Source organism: Pteropus alecto, unplaced genomic scaffold (genome assembly GCF_000325575.1).
Source record: "Pteropus alecto unplaced genomic scaffold, ASM32557v1 scaffold164, whole genome shotgun sequence".
In the NCBI taxonomy this organism is placed as follows: Eukaryota; Metazoa; Chordata; class Mammalia; order Chiroptera; family Pteropodidae; genus Pteropus; species Pteropus alecto.
Window position 1 is genome coordinate 11,188,005 of NW_006439568.1, and position 25,454 is coordinate 11,213,458.

Sequence of the window (25,454 nt, forward strand, 5' to 3'; positions counted from 1 at the left end):
TATAATTTCATCACTTCATCTGAAAAAAAGAGATAGTTTTACTTGTTCCTTTCTAATTTGAATGTCTTTTATTTCTTTTTGTCACCTAATGGCTCTAGCTAGGACTTCAGTACTATTATGAAGTGAAATGGCTACAGAGGGCATCTTTGTTTTGTTCCTGATCTCAGATTAAAAGCTTTTAGTTTTCCACTAATGAGTATGATGTTAGCTGTGGGTTTACCATATATGGCCTTTATTATGCTGAGGTGCATGACTCCTAAAAATATTTTGTTGAGTATTTTTATCATGAAGGGTATCAAATTTTGTCCAATGTGTTTTCTTCATCTGTTGAGATTACATAATTTTTATCCTTCATTCCATTAATATAGTGTATAACATTTATTGATTTGTATATGTTGAACCATCCTTATATCTCAGAAATAAATCCCATTTGGTCAATGGGACCTTTACCTCTCACCATACCCAAAAATCAAATCAAAATGAATTAAAGACTTAAACTTAACACTTAAAACTGTAAAATTAATCCATTTTGAGTCTTCTTTTATATGATGTAAGAAGGTGGTCCAGTTTCATTGTTTTGCATATATCTGTCCAATTTTCCCAATACCATTTATTGAAGAGACTATCTTTATCTCATTGTATATTCTTGCCTCTTTTGTCATATACTAAATGAGCGTATAGACATGAATTTATTTCTGGGCTTTCTATTTTGTTCCCTTGATCAATGTATCTGTTTTTATGTCAGTACCATGCTGCTTTGATTATTGCAGCCTTGTAGTATAGTTTGATATCAGGTAGTGTGGCCAATAGACATATGAAAAGATGTTTAAGTCACTAATCATCAGAGAAATGCAAATTACATCCGCCACGAGATATCATCTCACACTTTTCAGATGACTATCATCAATAAATCTAAGAACAACAAGTGTTGGTGATGATGCGGAGAAAAGGGAACCCTCATACACTGTTGGTGGGATTGCAAATTGGTACAGCCACTATGGAAAACAATCTAGTTCCTCAAAAAATTTAAAGTGGATATACCTTTTGACCCACCAATTGCACTTCTGGGTATTAATCCAAAGAAAACCACAACAATAATTCGTAAAGGTCTATGCATCCTTATGTTCATGGCAACACTATTTACGATAGCCAAAATATGGAAGCAACTTAAGTGCCCATCAACAGATGATTGGATAAAGAAGTTATTATGGTTCATATATACAATGGAATATTACTCAGCCACAAAAAATGAAATCCTACCATTTGCAAAGACATGGATGAACCTACAGGTTTTTATGCTGAGCTAAATAAGTTAGACAATGAAAGATAAATATCATGTGATTTCACTTATATGCAGAATCTAAGGAAAAAAAGAACAAAGAATTGAAAGCAGACTCAAATAGAGGACAATCTGGTGACAGCCAGAGGGCAGGGGAGTGGGGAGGTTGGAAGAAAGGGGTAAAGGGTTAAAGAATACAAATTGGTAGTTGATAGATGGTCACAGAGATGGGAAGCATGGCATAGGGAATACAGTCAGCAGTAATGTAATGACTGTGTGTAGAGCCAGAGAGAAGATAGAGTAATTGCAGGGATCATTTCATAAACTATATAAATGTCTAACCAATGTATTGTATACTTGAAACTAATAATAAAATAAAATAAAACACTGAAAAAGAACTGTAAATCTAGTAGAAACCACAGAGCAAACCCTCATGACATTGTTTTCTGGCAATACTTTCATAGATAAAACATCAAAAGCACAGGCGACTTTGAATTTGTTGCTTCTTTTTTTTATGATAATATGTACGTGCTTTTTTAAAAGAGTAAAATAGCACAGTAAGATGACTTGGGTCTTCAACTTAACCTCAATAGCACATTCAAGGAAGTAACCTTGAATACTATTGCATAATTAAGTGGCTATAATAGCCTGGAATCCAAGCAGAAAAAAAAGATTCACATTGTGTACTTTCAATCTCAGACAAACACTGAATTGTAGACATTCAGGGAAAGGATAGTTCACTTCTAATTTCTGAAAGCAGAAAGGATCTGAAGGGAGATAAAATTGGCTTCAAATCCTGTATACATTAGACATATGTGAGAGAATATTTGTGTGTGTGTGCATGTCTATAATACAGAACAAAATTGCCCACATACTTACAAGTTGCCCGTTATAATTCATTGTAATCAAATGAAGAGAATATATTCATCTCCACTTAATATTCAACCTCTTTGAAACATATATATATTATTTTGGCCCATGATTGTCCTTGTGTTTTAGAAACCCAGATCAGCATAGACTAGCACAGACTTCTTTGAGGATAGAGTCAGGAGCATAATAGGAACTGAACATAACAGGAACTGAGCAATAAATTCTGAGCGTCCCATAACCAAAAAGCTCATGTGAGAACCTAATAGTGCCTCCTCAAAAGCAAGAGGAAAAATTTATCTCAGCAAGTTATGACTGATGTTTGTCATCTCATAACCAAGTAAATAAAGGTAAGGAAAAACTAGGATGGGATATTTCTTAGACTAAACAAATCATAGCTAGATATATTATTATATCTTTCTATGTGTAACTAGTTCTAATCATAGAACACATTACTCCATTTGGTATTATGTGTAATTTTCCCAGGGGAATGGCTTTGCTGTGCCACCCTATAGATGTTTCATGTCTCCACACAGACCATCTAGCCACGGCTTAATCAAAGCTGACATGAGCCTCAACAGAACATCAGTAATCCTCCCATAACATGAGAACTTAGGAGGTTAGTGAGGAGCTGCTGTAAGGCCATTTCTCACTCACTCCCCTCTCTTCCAGACAGCTGTCATGACAGTTTCTTATCAACTCCAGAGTTCTGATACGGTATGAGACTTTCTGCCTCTCTACCTTATGGCACTGCTGCAGGCTGTGAAACTGCTTAGAATTAATGCAGCACAGAATTAATTCTTCAACAGTACAGGCCAATTGTGCAGGTTTCATCACCATGTCATCAGGTTCCATTTGTTTCTGTGCCATCCTATGGGATAAGGGATATGGCAGCAAGTTATCACCTTAGCTCATCTTGCTTTACCTGCCTATGCAAGTAACATATTGGACCCAATAAAGAATCATTCTTTCTTTGTCAACTGCCAGTCTTATATGATGACTTTGTTGTTGCTTACTAATTAAAGTTACTACTATTGATAATTATTATACTTATTAGAAGTAGTAGATGACCCATATGTCCAAAATATTCTATGAAATATTTTAAAGTTTATATCTTCTTTGCCAAAACATACTGTTTTTCTTTTCTATAATTACAAAATCAGGATCACTAGTCTCATAAGTCTGTCAAATATCTAAGCTAAGAACAAAAGATTTTGGATACCATGAGACTTAAAATCATACATGACATAATATTGTCAGAATTGAATGTTAACTATAAATAAAATGATAACATGGACTCTCCCATAACAGCTTGGTAAACCTATCTCTTTATCTTTATTATCTGTAACCAATTCAAAGTGACACTCCAGAAGTTTACTTTTATTTTCAGATCTCATGAAGAAGAAAACATGTAACTGAAAAGATGCTCAAACATGGTCTTTCTGATATTCCATCAACCTAAAAAATAGTTGTTTGAAATATAAAATTGTACGCTGGCACTATCACTAATACAGTACTTAAAAACCTGCGATTAAACAAGTCACACTATAAAATTGTATTAGATCTGTCTTATCATGTCCTGAATTACACAGATGATAATTACAGATACCAATAGTTCTCTGAAATTCAACCTTCACATGCTTTTGTTTGTAAAACCTGAGAAGCAAAATGAAATGCTCCCAATATCAATTTTATTCAAAGCAAACAAAGTGGGGAACTTTAATTGTTGGTCCCTTGACATTCGTTATTCTGATAACTAGGAACATCCTCTGCACCAAGCGGGTATGAAGACAGAAAACATGCTATGAATTTCAGAACAAGGAACTGGTTAAAGAGTGTTTGAAGTCTGAGGGAGTGCACATTGAAAGATTAGGTAACTTAAATATTAGAAGCTGCAAGAAGTCATTATTGACTTTAAGACTAAATGAAAAACAGCAGATGATGTTAACACAGCATATAATTGCACTTGTTGCTTGTGCTACTGGAGACAGCTACTACTGCTGAATCCATGCTGGCATGGCTGATGTTTTGGGGGCCTATATCCTCCACAAAGCATCATTAGTCACCATGTGCTATCTTAGAAAGGATCACTGCAGGCCTCTGGAGAATGAGCAACTCGTTTTTGCCAGTGAGCCTTTAAGAAGTAAAGAGATGAGAAGCAGTGTTTGGATTCCATCTTCTGCCTCCTAATTCTTTACTGATGCCATCCATTAATCAAACTAAACCAAAAGCCAATCACTACTGAGCCTTAGAAGTATAGATTTCATGGTTCCATCCCTAGCAAACACTGCAGAAATGTGGAAGGACAGATATGGACTTGAGAAACAATAGGTAAAAAATTGGCATACCCTATTGTTTTTCTTTGAGATTATGTGACCATTATGTTGAGCCCAAGTACTTTAAATAGTATTCCATTACTCATTCTTGTCCATAATGATCAGCTTAGAGGTGAGCATACAAACTAAGAACACTTAATTACAATGAAACTCGGAACTTTTACGAGAGGTACTGAAAAACATGCTTCACATTGCTATCTATTTGAACCTAAAAGTACATTGATAAGAGCTATAGCCATGGCTAGTTTTTTTTTTCACGTGCAGCCTGCTAAAGATGAAAAAGCAGAAAATGCAGCCAAGAGGTTGAGAAAAATCAATCCATTGTGAATTGTTCTGAATTTTGAAAATAACATTTGAATGCGCATTATCCAAATATGTAAAAAACGATTTTTAAAATATTTATTGATCGTTTTCTTAAGCCAGTTTTCTTTTTAATTGTAACCAAAAGATTTCTAGCTGACACTCCTGAGGTAGATGTTTTGAGAGGTCCCATAACTTGAGGATAATGAATAAAACTGGTGGATAGTAACAACATTCATGTATAGGGAAACATTTAACATACATCAAGGACATTTTCCCTGACTCTTGCATTGAGATTACCTTCAAATGTCTTCTTATAGCAAATCCTTTATTTAATGTACCTTTTTTGGTGACTATTATGTCTCCACAGAACTTCTTTCCTTTACAACTAGAGCCAGCTACATAGTTTGTGGAGCCCTGTGCCAAATGAAACTATAAAACCCCTTGTTCAAAAATCAGGATAAAATGCTGTTAATCTCACTAAAATATAAACTTCTCCCTCTCTTTCATAATCTCTCTTGAATTTTTGTGCTTTTTATTTTTATTTGATATTTAATATAGTTCTAAGTAAAAAAAATACAATTTGAAAGCATTAGTATGAATTTTATCTTTCATATTTATATTGTGTAATACCAGTTATAAATGCAAGTATAAAAGCATTTGACTCAAATGCAGAATCATTCAAACTATATAATTTGCATTTCTTAGTTTGTAAATGTCTTTGTATTTCATTCTTACAATGGACTGGGGATGCTGATGGAAACAAACTCAACTGTTGTTAACTTATTTCATGATATGTGCACTTTATACCAACACTCTCTTGCTTTGCCTTGCTGATGAGTAAGAACTGACTGAAAGAAAGAGGAACTATGGGTTGCCCTATCTTTCCTTTTCCTCTGTATCATCATTTTCAGCATAAATGATTGGCTAACAGGAGTAAGAAAGATTGAGATAGGGTTTCTTAGTCTTTTGTGTTTTTTAAAATGTCAACCCATCTTTCTGCCTTTGAACAAGATTCAGTTCAAATGGAAAGCCTCATCTCTTAGGGCTGTCTGAGACAGCACATTGCCTACCTCATAGATTTTTGTGGGATGGCTTTAGTTATTTCCACATTTTTTTGGTTACTCACTGTGTTCAGTAAAATTGTAAAATCCATTTTCATTCAACCTGTCAGCCTCATCAAGTAGATCTTATCTGGAAGCTTAGAAATCTCACCTAGGCTGACTTTTTTTCCTGTTGACTTCATGAAACTTCTAGTAGCTTTTAGAGATGCTTATCTCAAATGATGATTGTCCTCTTGTCCCAGGCAACAGCTGGGCTTTTCCTCATAAATGCTCCCCAAAATTTATCCATTCAAATCACGTGTTATTATTGAGTATCTACTCTGTGCTGGGAACTATTTTAATAGGTTCCTGAACCTCATCTCTACCCTCATAGAAATTAAATTCTAGTAAAGGAAGTGAAAAATAAACAAGAAACATAATAACTAAATATACAGTATGGTAGAATGAAAGAAGTTCTGCTTTAGAAAGAGAAAGAAAAATATAGGAAAAGTTAAGGAATTTGGGATACCAGAGATGAGTATGCGATGGACATTTTGCAATTTTAAATAGGCTTAAGAAAAAAGTAGATCAATATTTTAAAAATAATTTTTCACATTTTTGACTAATCCAGGTTCAAATATTATTTTCAAAATTCAGACCAATTCATGATGAATTGATTTTTCTTAATCCTTTTGCTGGACTTTCTGCTTCGGCATTTTTAGCAGCTGAATGTGAAAATAATAGCTACAGCAGCTCTCATCCCACATACTTTTAGTTTCAAATAGAAAAGTGAAGCATGTTTTTTAGTATCTCTTCTAAAATTTCTGAAAGTCTGATTAGGGTAGGGCTCATTGAGAATGTTAGAGTTGAAACAAGACCTAACAGAAATGAAAGTAGAAGGCTGAAATCTAGACGGAGAATGTTCTGAGAAGAGATGGTACAAAGGTCTGAAGGATAAAGAATTTGGGGTATGTTTGATAACTGGTACTAAAGGTAGCCTAATTAGAGGGGAGTGAGTGAAAGGGAAGATCTGAGAGTTAATGGATAGTGAGTAGGTCATATAAGGTCTCATAGCCATTGCAAAGGTTCCAGTTTTTACACTAAGGAAAGCAGGAGGGAAAGTCCAGTTTTAAGACGAACTATGATATGACACAATTTACTTTTGGAAAGTTCACTCTGCCTTCCGTGTTGAAGGAATTCAGTTATATAAAGATAGAAGCAGAAAGACAATTTAGGAGATAATTATCAAGCTCTAGGTAAGAGATGATGATGGAGTGAACCTGGATAAGAACAGCTGGAGTGTAAAAGGAGTCAAATTATGGATCTATTTCCCTGCAGAAATGCCCTCAAAATGCCCTTCTTGTAGTGGGAAAAAGTAGAAGTCAAGAGTCACCAAGCAATCTTATTCTTCCCATGTCTCTATTTTTTTTCTTCATCTAAATCTTTGCAAATTCATCTGTTCTGTCCAAAATTATCGTGGGGATATTTTGGCATATGATAATGACCAATTTACATGTGCCTCAATCCTTTATGATGGAACATAGATAACATTTATTGTCTACTTAGATGTGACAGCATTTCACTCTGGTCTATTTTATTCATGGGTTCATGACACCACACCAGTACAAAGTTTTGACAACTGTGCTTTAAATTCCACATGTGAGTCCTACAGGCTTTGGTCACCACACTATAAAAATCAACCTTAAGATGATTGTGACAATGCAGATATCAGTATTAAGAATAATCAAAGTCATGGGGAATTTTATAAAAATGAAGAATGATAAGGAACATTTAAATTTATAAAAGGATTGCTACTTTCAGGTAAAACCATAAAAATAAAGTTTTTATTAAAAGAAACTTTAGAAGGTATTTTCAAATACAATTATGACTGAATGAGATACACATTTAAATAGGGGAGATTACATTCAGATATAATGTAGAGCTTCTTAAATTTCAGGAATGTGAAGAATATAGAGGTATTGTGCCCAGAAATCATTATCAAGAGAGCAGCCATCAATTTTGTTTAGATATTCATCTTCTACCTACAAGAATGCTGTTGGTCTCTTGTGGTTTTTTTAGCTTTGGTTCAGTGATCCATTCTTAGTCAATAATTCATTCCAGGACTCTTGAACTGATGTGCTCGTGTTTATATTCTACATTGCTTAAGTCAATGATTTTTAAAAATGCATTTACGTGGAAAAGATTCAGGGGATCCAAAATACTTGATTTAAATTTTATTTAAATAGTTTACCTGTTAAAAATTGTAATTAAAAACAAGTACACTTAACTGTACTATGGATACCAAGTTTTAGGACATGAATGATTAATTATTTTCAGTTATGCAATTAGTTTAATGCATTTGTGTGCTTATATTGGAATTAAACATTCCTCTGCCAGGACTGGGAATTTTTTAAGCCTTCCATTTTCATAAATAAGTAATTGACTATGGAGCTGGTAGTTCTGTATTAACTTTTAAAAAATTCCAACATGCAAAAATTTCCATGTAAAAGTGTACAATAATACAATATAACAATATTGTCATAATCTATATTTCTCCAAAATGACTCCAAACTCTTCAGATTATTTGACTGACTTTTTAAAATTTTGATTGATGATGCAAGATTTAGATAGAACATTTCAGTTCAAAATGACATAATAGTAAGTTTTAAAAAATAAGCTTAAACATAATAGAACATAGTATTATACTATACAGATTTGCTGCTTAGTGTGTTTTAAATGATATATATCAACAGCTATCTATATCATGTGTCTATTTAAATAATATGAGAATTGTTAAGTTATTAAAGTGATCTTAGTTTGAAAAAAATCTGTTGCTTCACCCCCAAATTTTCAGATTACTTTAATTAAAGAGGATCATAAAATCACAATGTGAAGTGTTAAAAATTTTTTTTTAAATAATAAGCAACTTCTTATGTGTGTGAAACAGGATTTATTTTCAAAATAATGTATCTAAAACAAAATACTAAATGATACTGAAGTTGACAGAAGATTGGAAATTTCATTAAGAAGCCTCTGTAGCAAAAGTTTGCTCTCATCCAGATTCATTCTTATTGATTTATTGTATTTGTTTCCTTTTGCTGTGAAATAAGTTACTACAAACTGTGATTTAATACAATACCCATTTATTTGCTCACAGTTCTGTAGGTTAGAAGCCCAATGTGAAATGGCTGGTTCTCTGCTGAAGGTATCACAAGGCTAAAATCAATGTGCAGACTAGACTGAGTTCTCTTATAGAGCCTTCCCCCCAAAAAACTTCCCAAATCATTCTTGTTATTTGCTGAACTCAGTTTTTTGCAGTTGGAGGACTAATATTCCCATTTCATTGTTTGCTGTCAGCATTCTTTGCCTCCTCCATCTTCAAAGATTGCAATAGGTAATCTCTCTTGTGTGAAATCCCTTTTATGACTTGAATCTCCAAATGATACAATTGGTAAAATCTCCAATAGAAATAGCCCAGTCTCTTTCAAAAGATCACCTAAATTGAGTGACACCCAGTGAGGATATTCTCTCTAAAGGCAACTAATTTGGGCCTAATTACATCTATAAGATCTCTTCACATAGCACTTGCATTAGTATTTGATTTTGAAAGTTATTTCTAGTTAGGAAAAGGTGTATGTATACCAAAATTTGAGGAATCTTATGACTGAATGTAGAATTCAGTTGAACACAATTTATTTTTAATTATATGAAATTAAATTATACATATTTACACATAAAAAAGATTTTAATATTTTTAATATTTAATTTAAACAAGTGTCCTAATGGTTTAAATTTTTTTTGTTACTGGTTTAAGAGAATACTTTTATATGAAAAAAATAAAGACATCAAAATATTGACCATTGTCAGATAAGTAATGAGTTCTAATCTTTAGTGATTAGTATTAAAAGTGATGCATTAATTACTTGTAGCTTACAATTTCAATCACCAGTAACATTTTTCCAGACTTTCATCTCAACTAAGGTTCTAGCTCATTGAGCACAAGAGTCTACTACTGAAAATCAAGACATATGTTTATATTTATCGGAGTAATCACTGTTAAAGATGTTAAGGCATTCATATTATCAAAAGAACCATTAATTTTCATTAAAGTTTTAATGAATTTATCTAGAAATAATTTTAGATCTATAGACAAGTTTCAATAATAGTACAGAGATTTTCTATGTACCCTTCATCCAATATCAACTAAGGTTAAGATCATACATTACTATGGCTATTAAATCAAAATTGCTACATTAATGTTTGTACAATTTCATTAACTATACTAGATATTTTATTTAGATTTCCCCAAATTTTCCTCTATTGGGTTTCTTCTGTTCCAAAATCCTATCCAAAATATCATGTTGCATTTATTAATCACATCACCTAATCCCCTTCAATATGTGACAGTTTCTATATCATGCCTTACTTTTCACGATCTTGATTCTTCTGAACAGTACTAGTCAGATATTTTAAAGAATGTCACTCAATTTTGTGTTTTCTGATGTTTTCTCATGATTGAACTGGAATTATGGATTTAGTGGGGAGAGTACTACAGAGGTAATATGCCTTTGCGAGTGTCATATTAGAGGAATACATGATAGCAACATGAGTTATCACTGGTGAGTTTCACCTTGATCACTTGTTAACTCAGTATTTCAGTTCCTCCACTGTAAAGTTACAATGTAAAATAAATCATTAAATCCCATCCATATTCAAGAGGAGGGTGTCAAACTCTATCTCCTGAAGGGTGGAGTATCATATAATTTGTGTACCTATGTTAAAATCACCACATAATCAGTGACTATTATGTGAAGCATACACTGAAGATGTGCAAATATCATGCTTCTTACAGTTTCTTCATTAATGTTAATGTTCTCCAATGTATTGTGCCAATAGCCATTATTGCTATGCTGTTTTAATGGTAATTTTCTATTCTTTTCTTCTAACTTATTAAATAAAATTCTTCTGTAAGAAAAGTTTGTTTCTTCTCTCACATTTAATTATTCATTCCCATGCATTTAATTATTTTTCTTTCATTTCTTTAATTATTCATTCATTTAGATTTTCTAACTTTCGATTATCACCCAATACTATTGTCATTTATCTCATTGCTCAAACCATTCTAGCATTGGCTGCTTTTCTAAGTTGTTTTCTGTGTCCCTCAGGACTCATCTATTCTTCTTTGCAGCATTTTCTAACTTTCTGGCTCTAAAGGATGTTCCATGTGCTCTGGGCTCATCTTGTATTGTCTCTGCTGCAATGCTAGAATCAGCCATTTTTCCTAGAAGCCCTGGAGCCTCTGGGGCATCCAAGGTAACCATATCAACCACAAGTTTAAACCCAGCTGGGCTCTTAACAGATGAATAAAAACCCACCCTTTGAAAGGATGGGCAAGCTTAATAGAAGGTTTTTCTAATTTCTGCTATCTGCTTGACTTTCCTTTCTACTCTTCCACCAATAAAACCTGTCTCCTGAAACTTCCACAGCTGCATTCCACTCATTTTTACATGATACCTTAAGCATGGTGATGTGATCTGGGACTGGAAGGGAAGGCTGTTTTCTGATATTCAGAATAAACCTGTTTTTTTTCTAGCGCTATGATCCTAGCTCTCAGTCCTGTGATCTTTACAAGTGCCCCTGCCCCTCTTCCAGCCACAGAAGTTGGACTAGGACATATGCCTCCCCCTCCCCAGTAGTTTGCCCTATGACCTCAGTGCTCTGTTGGATAGAAGAAAAGTCATTTATTTGCCCTTTATCCAGCTTTTTTCTTGTTCTAAGAAAGGGAGAGATGCAGTTTTCAGTTCTGCTTCTTTGAGCTAAAATTGCTTCAAAATTTTATTTTGAACAAGCAATCTGAGAAGTGGAATTGTAAGGTAACAGTGTAAAATTCAGGAAAGAAAATTCAAATGTCCGTAACATTTAATGGCTTCTCATGTTTTTTTGTTGTTATTATTAGATTAATCACATGTATTCTGGATGCCAACAACTAGAATTTCTCATGGTAAATTCTCCAGCATCCTAATTTATAGGATTTAGAAGACTTGGAAAAAGTATTATTTTCCATTTGAAACGACATATCATTGCAACTCTTATAGCAATATTTTATGAACACTTTGATTTCAGTGTATATTTTAGTATAATTATCCAATCATTAATTTAAGACAAATATCAATGATTTACAAATTAGCAGCACCATAAACTTTGTTCTCATCATAGGGGCACATATAATGATCAAACACATTTGAAACTTTACTCACCTAATGTACTAAATTAGTGTTTAATTCATTGATTTCAGCAAGCCCTAGGAGATAAAGAGTATATTCAACTGAAATGACGCAGCTCAAATGTGATTTAGCCTTAATCATGAGGAATTTAGGAGAATATAACATATGTAAACTCATAACTCTGTAATAACAGATGAGAGGAATTGATTATTTATTATTTGTGACTGAGCATTTTTATGAATGAGTGAAGGGGCAGGAGATGAACCTGCTTAACTTGCACAGCTATATGTCCAGGTGTTTGCACACAACCACAACCCTGAAACCAAGTACGACTGCTCTCAGCTCTGGTAGACTTATTTCTTTCATCACTGCTCCAAACAGCCAACACACTGCACCAAGCTCTCAGAACTTTTTTATGTGTAGCAACCTCTGACAGACTGACAGAATGTAAACCAGGTCACCTAAGCAAGCATGATAGGGACGACTGCATTTAAACTGGATTTTGAGAGAACTTGTCAGGACTTTTTTTCCTACTATTTTAGATATGTCCTTTTGCCAAAATAGAAAGCCACTGAACTGTAACCAGTCAAAAAAGTATTAGCTTTGAATTATGACACTGTTCACCTATGACAACCAAAAAACTCTGACATTTGAAACAGGAAGGAGTTTAGTTATTTCGAAAACAAAGTTGAAGAAAAATAGCACCCTAAAAATTAGTGTAAAAAATCATATAAACAAATACATATAATAGAATTTACACAGCATTTTCTTTAAAACTTTTCTCATTTTTCTTCCTGAGAGAGTAGATTGGAAAAAGGATTCTTTTCCCTCTAATTTTCTTATACCAATTACTGTATTCAGTATTTTTTTTCCAGACTGGAAAACAATTATTATCATGAGATCAATGAGGCAATAGTTTTGCTGTCAAATGATATGAAGACTTAAGAGGATGAAACTTCCTTATATTTGTGTTATTTTATGCTTTGGTAATATCAAATGTTTTATTTCCAAGTTTCATATTACAACATTCACGTACAATGAATGGCTCATTGAAAAATAACTCTGGGTACTAAGCTTTATAATGGAGCTACCAATAAGAGAATAAGAAGTAGAGAGTAAAAAAATACAGAAAATATTTTCAGCTTGTGATCTGACACACAGGAAAAATTGATGCCTTTAAAAATTAGAGCATCAACACAACATTGCATATTAATGGCATGATCAACTCAACTAGGGAACAAATTTTTTGACAATGTATTCAGTATTGTGGACATAATCAAAAGTGGAGACATCCAAGTCACATACTGGACAATATATAAATAATTTCTCTGGCAATGGGATGCTACATTTACCTGAGCAAAATTTTCCTGGACTTGGACATGGTCCATGCCAAATCTGAGAAGCACTCTTTTTCTAAACATACACGTTGCAGGTGGAATAAAAATAGTCTTTAGAATTTACCAGAATTAATTACTGGTGTTTAGAAAGATAACTCTCTTGGTGTCAATGGGAACCCTAAATCCTCAAAGAATTAAGGTAACTTTGGTTACCTTGGAAATTTTATCTATGTAAGTATCTCCTGGTAGCCAAGAAAATGCTCCATGTGACTAGGGCACTGGTTTTAGTAAATCTGGTCTCTGTGTTTTAGTCATTACATTCCAATTCTTTGATATGAAAAACAAGAGAATTCTACCTTCTATGACCATGCTCAAATACCGATACATGTCTCCAATTTACCTATATGTTCTCTTTTCATTATGAAGTTCAGCTGCTAATCTAGTGACCCTTTTAGCTCTGTAATTACCATGTTATCATTAGGATATTGTGGGATGGTGCGATAACAGGACAATTCTTTCCCGGAAAAAACTATAAGATTAGCAGGATTCCAGCTGGATTTTTCTTCAGAATGCCTGATGAAGAGGTTAAGTAATTTGAACATGGTCAGCAAATAAGTGGAAAGTGAGAGTCCAGAAAAAAAATGAAATATTACTAAACTAAAATCTTAGAATGAGAAAAAGTGAGATTATACACACACACACACACACACACACACACACACACTTTTCTCCCTCCAATTCTCTTCCTCTCAAAAGCCTAGGATTCCCCAACACTCTTTTCTCCATTTAAGCTGGCCTCCCCAACCAGACTACCTGCTCTTCTTTCTCCTTGTCAGTTAATTTCCATTTGAAATTTCTCTTTTTTTTCATAAAACTTTCCCCGACCTTCAAAATGAATTCATTACTTCTCCTCTGTATCCTTAAAGTACATTATTTTAAAAGCTTAAGAGTAGTTAACATATTCTGCTTTTTATTATATGTAATTGTTAAACTACTTAAAATTTATTAGTATAAAATTCTTACCTTGCAACTAAATTTTCAATAACTATAAAGAATAGTATATCTATATATCTATCCATATTTATATCTATTCAAAAAATATATATATATATATATATATATAATTCAACACATGATCCACTGAGTTATGTTGCTATATGTACTTCCATTTAATTAAATCTCTCATTTAAATATGCTTTACTATAGGTAAGACATATAACTTAATCTTAAGTTACAAAAGATAAGAGGCCTACACCCTAGTTGTTTAGGAAAGAAAGCAAAATTCACAATATTAGTTTGCAAGTTATTGCTATTTAAAATAAAAACCTACAAAATGATGCTGGAAAAAAGCCTGATATTAGAGGAGCTATATATGCATAGGATTAACTAACATAATTCCTTTCTCTTTGAAACTCTGATACTTCTGTGGAAGTTACTCTTCTATCACACTGATAGGAAAGCTTGTGATTTTTTGTAGCTTAAATATTGACTCCAAACCTGCCACAGCAAGCTGTTCATTCATTACAATTTTCCTGGAAACCTGAGATAGGGTCTTTTAAGCTAGCCTGGCTTCCTCTTGCTCTCTCTTCTAAAAATGAGCATTGATTTAATGATTTGCGCTAGTTGTGTAGGTGGCCCAGTCCCCTTTATCAAGCAGAGCAATTGCAAAAGAGCAAAAGCAGAGAAAGCTTTGGCTGAGACATTCTAAATTGTCTCCTCCTCCTACCTAGATCTACTGTGGGCCCTTTGCCTGCCAGTCATGTAGAAACAGCCTTGGTGTTAATCAAAATACAAAGGTGAAAGTCCATAATTAATAAGCTTAATATGTCATTTTGGGAGTTAGTTAAAACTAATCGCATTCATATTCAAATTTTAAGTCGGTTATTAGCCTGGAGTAGGAATTTATAGACTTCCGCTGAGTAGCCTAAAAACTATAGCAAAAATGGCCTATGTTTTTGTTTTGTGCCCAAGGAATGACCTTTAGGGTTAGGGTTATAATTTATGGGTGGAATATTTAACATAATTACATTTATACGCTATAGGGAACCTTTTAGAAAATCACTACTTGGAATACAGTTCTATAAATGTATCTTGAGCCAAATTAAACATGTGAAATGCCAAATTCTCGATCTAAAGAAAAATATTCCCGTCTGTTATCATTATATAGAATGAGAAAGATAGTGAATATACTCTCATTTAGTGAACACAAAAGAGACCCTTATTTTAAAACAAATTGTTGGGCTTTGTTTTTGTTCAAGCAGAATAATGTGTACACATTTGCTCACTGTTATGTATTAGGTAGTTAACTATACTTAACATTTCACTAAAACCTTGAAAATGTTCTTTGGCCAGAGGAAAAGGCAATTGGACATGATTCTCTTTGTAATTGGTTAGAAATATCCAAACTGACTGTTTGCTTGGGTGACAGTTTCCTTGAAATTAAAACATTTCTCTAATGAGGTATAAAAGTAGTTTTATTCAATTCAAAATTTAAGCTTAAGGAATTTCTACTTCCATTAAAAATACAGACACTTTTCCCCAGCATTTATTCAGTTCTGAAGTGGTATATGAACTGTATCTTTTGGAAAATCTAAATTTCACTGATAGACCATTTGTATTCCCATAAAAATGGAAGAAATAAAATATGATCAAATTCAAATACTACTTATCCATGAACAAAAGAATTACATTTGCTAGGTGAATGCAAATTTTGCAGACTTTGCTAAAAAATTAAAAACAAACAAACCCAAAAGGCGATGCTCATTACCCCTGAAAAATATTTACACATTTTTTGTATCAAAATCAATTATGGATCCCAGCAAACCCACCTGATTTTACTTTCAATGCCACTGAGTATTTCTCACAGCAACTCAGCTGCCTTTCGGTAAGTTGTTTGTTTTTTTCCTACAACATACACTTGTCTCTTTCATACCACAAAATACATTATTTACGTGTATGCCTAATTCTGTCGTTGGAAACAGTGAGTTAATTTTTAAAGTTATGGATTTTATTTTGTCAAACATGTGTTCTTTTCTTTTTTATGACTAAGACAAAAAGACATGAAGAAACAAAAATTTTAATATTTCTCTCTTAACTGCATTACTTAAAAATTACATATGGTTTACGGAAATGCAGAAATTAGGTAGAATTACATAGAAACCAAATGTTCTCAGCTTCTTTCTCCAACAGGCTTTCCATCATCCTGCTTCTCTCTATTAAGTAACACACCTGTGGACTTCCATTTTACGTTGCCTTACACTTCATTTATTATAATTATTAGTGTGCATTCTGTTTCTATCAATTTGTTGGCCTATTAAGAACATTAGATTATATTATTATATGTCTTAAAATATGATATCCTGAGCATAAAAGAGGATCTTATTGTATTTGGGGTAAACTTTTACATTAAGGAGCAAAAACATAAATTCTCTTAGTATTTTTGCATTATCATTTTTTAAAGTTTGCTATTTTAATAAAAAATAGGGATATATAAAATTACAGAGGAGAATGCATGAATTTTTAAGATAATTCACTTGGATGTATCTGTTTACAAAGTAATGAAAATAAACTGATTGTATATATTCATTAAGTAAATCAAACTAACCATTATTTAATATCAATAATGAGAAACCTTTACTAACACAGCAATTAAAGCAAAATTTTTTTATTAAGTTTATTGGGGTAACATTGGTCAATACAATTATATAATTTTCAGGTATACATTATAATTTGACATCTGTATATTGTATTGTTTACCACCCAAAGTCCAGTTTCCTTCAGCTAACATATATTTAACTCCTTTTACCCACTTCACCCTAAAGCAAATTTTTTAAATTAAAAAAACATATCCTAGAATTTAGAAAGTTTAAAAATTATTTTTATTTTATATTAGATTCAGATATACAGTATATTAGTTAGACATTTATATAATTTATGAAGTGATCCCTCCAATTACTGGAGCACCCACCTGGCTCTACACACGGCCATTAAAATCATATTGACTATATTCTCTATACTGTATTCTATGTCCCCATGACTGTTTTGGAACTACTAATTTGTACTTCATCCCTTCAACTTTTTCACCCAGCCCTTCAAACCCCCTCCCTTTGGGCAGTCACCAGATTGTCCTCTCTTAGTTTCTTCTTTAGATTGACTTATACCTCTTTTCTGCATGAAGTTAGTGTTTTAGGAGTTCTTCTTCTTACCTCAGTGTAGAAAGCTTTAAAAGGACCAGAGAGGATTATAGGAAAAAAAAAAAATTGTGTGGAAAACACAACATACATAGGTCTGATCTAGGCCAAGGAATAAATCACAAAAGGTTAACTGTAATATTAATAATAAAAGCTCCTATTTAATGGGTGCCAAATCACCTATTATAAGTGATACTAATGACAACCTTCTTAAGTAGGTACTTTTAGGCTGAGAGCACATCCTCTCACCCCTCTCTTCTTTCTTCACTCATCTGCAGCAGAAGGAGAAACTTACTTATCCCTTTATCTCTGGGACCAGTTAATTTCTCCCTGCAGAAAACCTGCATTCCCACTTGCTTCGTGCAAGACCTGTACAGTTCTGGGGCACAGGGAGGAAGTTTAATTCAGGGGAAATGTTAGCATCTGGTGCACTGGGTTCCAGGCTTTGAAAACTGTCCAAGGAAGAGGACTTGACAGCAAAGAAAGGGTGGAAACTTCTGGTGGGGACTTGATCAAGTGAGTTTAAATTTTAGTGATAGTTCAGTAAATGTAGACAATGTAGATTTTTCACTTTTGTGGTTTGCAAGGCCAGTCCTGTGCCACGCTGCCAATTTTTCGAGTTGTGCTCTTGTCTTAACTGTTATAAAGTCTTGACAAGTGACTAGCAAATGAGACCTTGTCCACAGGGGAGAGGTTATTTTTATGCAGGTGAATGGCCATTTTATAAGGTACAGAGCTTAATAGAAACATGTGAACTTCATCAAAACCACTATTTTGTGACTTGCTGCGACTTAACTTTGAACTGTTTAAGAATAGTCATTAAAATGTACTTGTGAAAGCTAAGAAGTTTTTTAGTAAGCATGAAATTCTGAGAAAGATTTAGGATATGATGATGAAAGAGAGACTTCATAGTTACAACTTTTAGAAATATCAGAAAATGTAACAATTATTTGCTACTTTTATTGTGTTTTTCTGTCCAATATGTAGACAAGTAGAGTAAATAGTTTGTGTCACAAAGCATTAGTTTGTGAGGTTCTGGATTTCTGGTAGTAGACAGTACTAGAGCAGCTGAGTGAAATTCCATTCATTTTTGCAACCAATTAAGGGCAATTTAAAAAGCTATGCTTAGATTCATGTAGTTTGAACATAGGGCCCAGAGACATCTTATCTTCTCACCACATGGTCAAATTGGGCTTAGTTAAATATATTTGGACCCTTGACCATAGCTATAGGATTAGAAGCTTTTGAAAGCACATGGAAAAACTGGTCTTCATTGAGCCTTAAGGAACCCATTGCAAAGGTATTAATGATAACTTCCTTTCAGAAATCTGATGAAGAATATTCTCTAGCTGATGCGTTCTCCAGTGGAAGAGGAATAAACCTAATCTAAAAGGCAGGATTCACATGCCTAAGAAATTCCATACCAGAAGGAGGAACATATTGAAAGATTTACTCAAAAGAGAGTAGATGTTAATAGACTGACCTATGCTCATTTCAGCTCTGGAATTTCAGGTACATGGTGAGCAGAGGAAGTATGGATATTCAAATTAAGTGATTTCAATAAGTTATATGAAAAAGAATAACATCTGAAGCAAGACCTGGTATTTGGCAGCTGCTACCACTTCCAATTTGTAAAATTTGTCAGAGTCGGCCATGTCTCAAGTGACATTTCCTTTGAGAATCCTCTATATATGGTAATAAAATGATGGCAAAACTAACATTTTGATGAGAGAGTTCTTCAGTTGTATTAAAGCAAGTTGGTCATGTGCCCTAGATGACTAGCATCAACTGTCTAAAGGGTACCTACCTATTTTCTTTTCTCTCCTTCTCTATAAGAGGCAAGAGTGTTGCTTCACCCTTTTCATTGGTTGAAAAGAGAGCTCAAAGAGTAATACTTATAAATTTTGGAAGCACTTCTAAAAAAACAAAACTTCTTATTTTTATTTTTTTCTTCTGAACTTGGACACCCACTTGTCCTTCATCCTGTAGAGCTGCCCCTGTATTCCTGGATCAAGGAAAAGGGACTTTTTAGAGACATAATATGGTAAGGCATTTCCAAATAAGTGGAAGAGCAGACCTTTAGATTTCAATGTATAAAGCCATTTTCCTATTCCCATTTTAACTAACCTCGGATATGTACAGACCAAGAGAAGGAGAGTAAAAACACATGTGAAAGCTAGACCCAAACAGCTTCTTTTAAGCTATTCCATACTTCAGAACTAGAGCATTGAGTGAAAGTGAAAAGAATGTGTCCATGCTACCCAAAGCCATCTATTGAACTTAGTCATCTAAATTCCTATCAACATTCCAGTGGCATTCTTCACAGAAATAGAAAAGAAGATCTTGAAATTTATATGGAGCATAAAGACTCCTAATAGCTAAAGCAATTCTGAGAAAGAACTAGCCTGAAGGCATCACACTCCTCAATTTCAAGCTATACAATAAAGCTATAGTAATACAAAAAAAAAAAAAAAAGTATGGAACCAGCACTCCTTGCAGGCTGTAGGCGAGGCTGCCTTTGAGTGGCCCTGAGTGAAGCTGGGCTGGGAGCCTAGGGACCCTCCAGGCTTCCCAGCTGGCCCAGCCAGTCAATGCCAAGGCTAGGCTGAGGCACTGCCACTGTTCGAGAGATTATGGCATGTGAAACTCAGAATGGTAAAAATATGATACTTTTGTAATGATATTGAGGATTATTCCATTGATCTTCCTAGAGAAAGGCTCTCTAATTTCACTAATAAGAACATGAAGGAGGTTAAGAAATCTCCAGAACAGTTGGCTATTTACATCAATAGAACAGTTGGACAAGCTGTGAAAAGCCCAGATAAGGTGAACTAGCAAAGAAAGTTCACGTGTTTTTCCAAATCCTTGTTACAAAGAAACAGTGCCCTAGAAGTGGGGGCTGTAACATGGCAAATAAAGAAAATGAACTGGTTTGTGCAGGCCATGCACCTTAAAAATTACACCGTGATCGTCAAACATGTTTAACTCCAGTGTTCTGGTTCTTCACAGACAGAAAGCCCATTATCAAAATACAGTGTTTTGTTTTGTTTTGTTTTGTTTTGTTTTGTTTCCTGAGGTTTCTCAGGACCATGAAACAATGGCACATGTTTTGTTCTGCAAGAATCTGAAATTGAATGTAGCTTTAACTTTCTGGAAAAAAGAGAAGTATAAGTGAATTTGTAGCTTACTGGTGAGGATAGAAGACCTTGGAGTGGTGGCGGATTGCCTTCCCGTGCAACGATCCAGCAATTCCACTTCCAGATATGTGTGTGTGTGCGTGTGTGTGTGTGTGTGTACACTAAATATATATATATATAATATTATTTAGTCATAAGAAAGAAGGACATCCTGCCATTTGTGACAACATGAAGAACACTTGAAAACATTGTCAAATGAAATAAGTCAGACAAAGACAAATATTACATATATCACTTATATATAAAACCTAAAAAAGCCAAATTTGCAAAACAGAAAGTAAGATGGTGGTTACGAGGGGATGATGGGGAGGGGATAGGACATGTGTTACTTAAGGAGCAAACCTGAAATGAGTAGTTAATAAGTCCTAAAGATCCAATGCATAGTATAGTGAATGTAGGGATTATTTTATTATAATCATCAAATCTTCTAAGAAACTAGATCTTAATTATTCAAAAAAACTAAAAAGAAATGCTAATATGTCACATGATAAAGGTGCTAATTATCACTAAATGTACCAAATCAATACGTTGTACACCTTAAATTTATAATGTTATATATCAAAGATGTTTCGATAAAAAATTTTTAAAAGAAGTTTAAACCCTAAATTAAGTGTTTTAACATAAGCACCTCTGAAACTGAAAAAAATAATAAGATTGCTCTTATAACCAAAGTAACTACAAATTATGGTATAAACCTAAAAAATATATATATTTTTTATAGGCGAGGCAACCTTTGGTTGACCTCACAGATTGCAAGGATTTTATCAGCTTACAATCTCTTATTTTTTATTTTTTATGCCTACAGCACCTAGTCTTCCTAGGTGGTCTCCCATCCAAGTACTAACCAGGCCCAACTCTGCTTAGCTTCCAAGATCAGATGGGATCAGGCTTGTTCAGGGTGGCAGGGCCGTAGACAGCCTAAAATATTTTTAAGACAGGCATTATTTAGCAATAAATTTTGATATTGCGTAATTGGGGGCGCGGTTTGAAAAAATAAGCTATGTGTGTTTGTATCTAAATAAGTTGAGAGATCTTAATAACCAAATCCTCTGGTGGAAATTAATAATAGGCCCAATTATGCCTAAGAGCCAAGGAGTCTACACTCTCTATCTATAGACTTCAGAAAATAGTCAAAAAAGAGGACTTACTTAATTTAAACTTCAAAAAGGATGGGAAAATCAGTTCTTGGCAAAAAGAAATAGCAAAACAAAAAGGATGGGAGAAAATAAAATTGTTGAGAAAATTTGGAGGCCTGCAATGACATAACGGGGATTTATTTCATGAATGTTCTTTTAGGCCATATTAAGGAATTGACTTTATTTTTAAGACAGTGGGGATTCCCAGGAGTCAAAGCAGGGGACATATATGCAGGGAGACATCAGCATCAGCTATAACTGACACCAGTACACAGACGAGGGTAAAACCCAGAAGCAAGACTCTATGAGAATGCTGGGTGAGGCAGGATGTGAACCTGCCAACAAAGTGGCAGGAGAAAAATAGAAGAGAAGAAACATCTCAGCTTATAAGTGGGCAATGTTAATAAGAATAATATGTGTCTGAATGATGAAGAAAAGTAAGCATTGAGGGTGAGTTGGTATGCAGGAGATGCTAAGTCAAATTCTTCTTATTCGGTGGGAAAAGGAGACTCAAAATATAGAATTGATAGTAGCAGATTTCAAGGAGAAAGACGATTAAGTTGAGATTCAGGAGTATAAAGGAACTGAAATAAATTATTGTGAATTTACTGTGTGCCAAGAGCCTCACTATGGATCTTACAGACGTTATAATCTTGAATTTACCACCTTAGCACTATAAGGTAGGTAGGCTCAATTGGGATTTTTAGCAACCTGTACAGGTGGTAAAACTGTAACTCAATTGCTTTTAATGCCTTACCAAGTCTCATAGATCATAAGTTCACAGGAAGGCCTCAAGTTGTCTATATTTTTGTCTGTGTAAAACACTGCGTAAAATCATTTCTAAAAATGAAAAAAAAACTTTATTCAGAATAACCGATTATAAACAAATTCTATGATTAGATAGCCAAAGTAAAGTAAATATACGATATTTTTCTGAGGACTCGAATATATGATAATAAAGTTTCACTTTTTCCTGAGGAACTTTTGAAAGAGATTCCACATAAAGAAAGAGGATGAGAGAGAGGCAAATTCTAAAGGATGTGTTCAAATCAGAGCTCCCCACATCTGACTCAAGTGACCATGAGAAATATTTGTCTTTGCTATAGCAATTTCCTCATCTATAAAATAGGAATAATAATCATATGTAACACAAAGTCTGCTTGTAGTGTTTAACTTACAAAGTTTATTTAAAGCTCTGACAGTGAGTTTGCCCTATACAAATATTAAGTAATATTATTCCAGATTAATAGACAAATGTTCTGTTTCTCATAAAATACTCAGTTTCATAGGTTTTAGAAATATTATCACTTTCCCTTTTTCTAAATTTTGAATTATATAAATTGTATACATTCTGAAATAACATTCTGTTGTAACAAGTAGAAGAAAGAAACTGATTTCCAGGCAAAAGTGTAAAAGTGAAAAATGTCTGTACATTTTAGGTAAAAACTTAAAAAAATAATAAACCCATACCTACAGCAAGAACATCTCATATATAAAAATAAATTAGGTTGGCTATTATTTTCTTATAAAACTTCACATATTCCACTTTGCTTAAGCAGATGATTCTGCCTTCTTTCATTTTTCTCTTCCTTGATATAAACATTCTCTCATGATATGTATAGACAATAGAGAAATTATTTGGTGTTAAGAAAAATCTTGCCACTGCGTAGCATTTACTTGTATTTCATAACAGCTTTCTTATCATGACTTTTGTTCATACTGATGGTAACAAAATGCTATTTAAGAAAAATTCATCCTATCACTTTCATTCTTAGGATAACGTCTTGTTTTTACATCTAGCAGATATCAATGTTTTAGGTTCCAAAAACTTGGGGAATTTTTCTTTAATTCCCTTCTTCTTGTCCACTCATCTGAAAATTCTCAGCCCAATAACATGACTGCTATCATTAGGAGAGTTGCCAAGCACCCTTGGAACACAGTATTTTAGCGAATTTATATGTTACTTGCTTTGAAGAAAATTGTAGAAGATATTTCTTCCAGGGTTATGGATTTATAAGACATTTAAGGTGAAAGTTCTTAAAATGTGCCTTGGAAGAGAAAGCAAACATTTCCTTAGTGGAAGCTGTCAGGAGTACTTAAACTGACTGAATAAAATTTTAAAGTAATTAAATATTAATTAAGCACATTGAAAAGGGGAAAATAAGTGAAAAAAATATATGTGCTTATAGGATGCAAAACAAATTGATTTAGGATATTATTAGAATCACTTAACCCTCTTATTTTTTTTCCATAATGAAAGCAACACATAATCCTAAGCGCTATATTACAATATTGAGAACTCTGTTGAGAACTTCCCATCAATTGGGAAATGTTCAATGAAGTAGATCTAATTCAAATATGTGCAGATATTTAAAAATTAAGATTCTTTGAAGGAACTTCCCTTTAGTTGGTCATTTAATTATAATTCAGTAAGTGGCTATTTCCCTTTTAAAAATTAATTTATTCAACAAATAATTATTGAGCATCTTCTCTATTCCAAGCACTGTTTTCTGGGGATATTGAGATAGATTATGTAACCATTCTTTCAAGAAACTCCTGGCAAGTGGCAAAGATGACTTAGTAATACATATCACAAACTAATTATCTAGTCCTCATTGTTCTTTTAAAATCCCTGTGTTACTTTACTTGCAAAGTATGGCTGTGGAAACCATATACAGAGCCCTGACCCCCTTGGTCCTGGTCTGTGTTGCTGACCCAGTTTCAGGTTATTTATCCTACCCTACCCTTGGTGAGAAAGAGCTTTCCCACCTACTCTCTCCTGTTGGGCCTTTCAAACATTTTCTTGACTGATCTTTAAGCATGCTCTCACCTCACTTTGATAAAGAGAGATGGGCAAACACCAAAGATGTGGGGAAAATCCCTAAAAGAAAACAAAGTGCTTTGGATCTCAATGTCCAAACATACAAATCTGGCAGGGGTGGTGGTGGGAGGAATGGAGAAATCCCGTGAAAGCGTAAGCTTAAGTGGAATCTTAGAGCAGGAGCAAAAAGTTTCTCTAACCAGAAGAGGAATTTGTGCAAGAATAAGGAGATCTGAGCAAAGAGTGTACTCGGAGAGCTCAGAATGTGACTGAGAGTTGGAGTGCCCAAGGTCAGAGGTCATAGGAAAATGAACAGCATAATAATGGTTTAGGACTGGTTTGATGTAGCTACTCCTAAATTTGTTTTAGGACTGATTTATATAACCAAGGAAACTATTCAAGGCAACATGTCTGAAGAAAAGGCAGAAACAAGTTACAGAGCTAATCCAGTTAAACAGAGGTGTTATCGATGATCGAATTCAATATGCAAAACAAATAAACAAATATATCAATTTTTGATTCTTCTTATGAAAAGTCTAAAAATAATAAATTCACGTAAATGTATTTCCTAAGCAACAAATGAAAACATTTCTATATGGAGCAAAATAGTGATATGTCACCTGAGTTAACATATTTAAAATATTTAGGCCTGCATCAGGAAGCTTTCATTTCTGACAGTTATGTGGGAGTCGGAATATTAAAAATTTACCTTCTTACCTTTTTC

General features: G+C 33.7%; 2 pseudogenes; one reads left to right on the top strand and one right to left on the bottom strand.

The window, feature by feature from the left end:
* Positions 1-25,203, top strand: part of LOC102891864 — a 186,593-nt pseudogene extending 161,390 nt beyond the window's left edge.
* On the bottom strand, positions 21,570-21,688 carry LOC112483743 (annotated as a pseudogene).
* Positions 25,204-25,454: the final 251 nt, after the last annotated feature.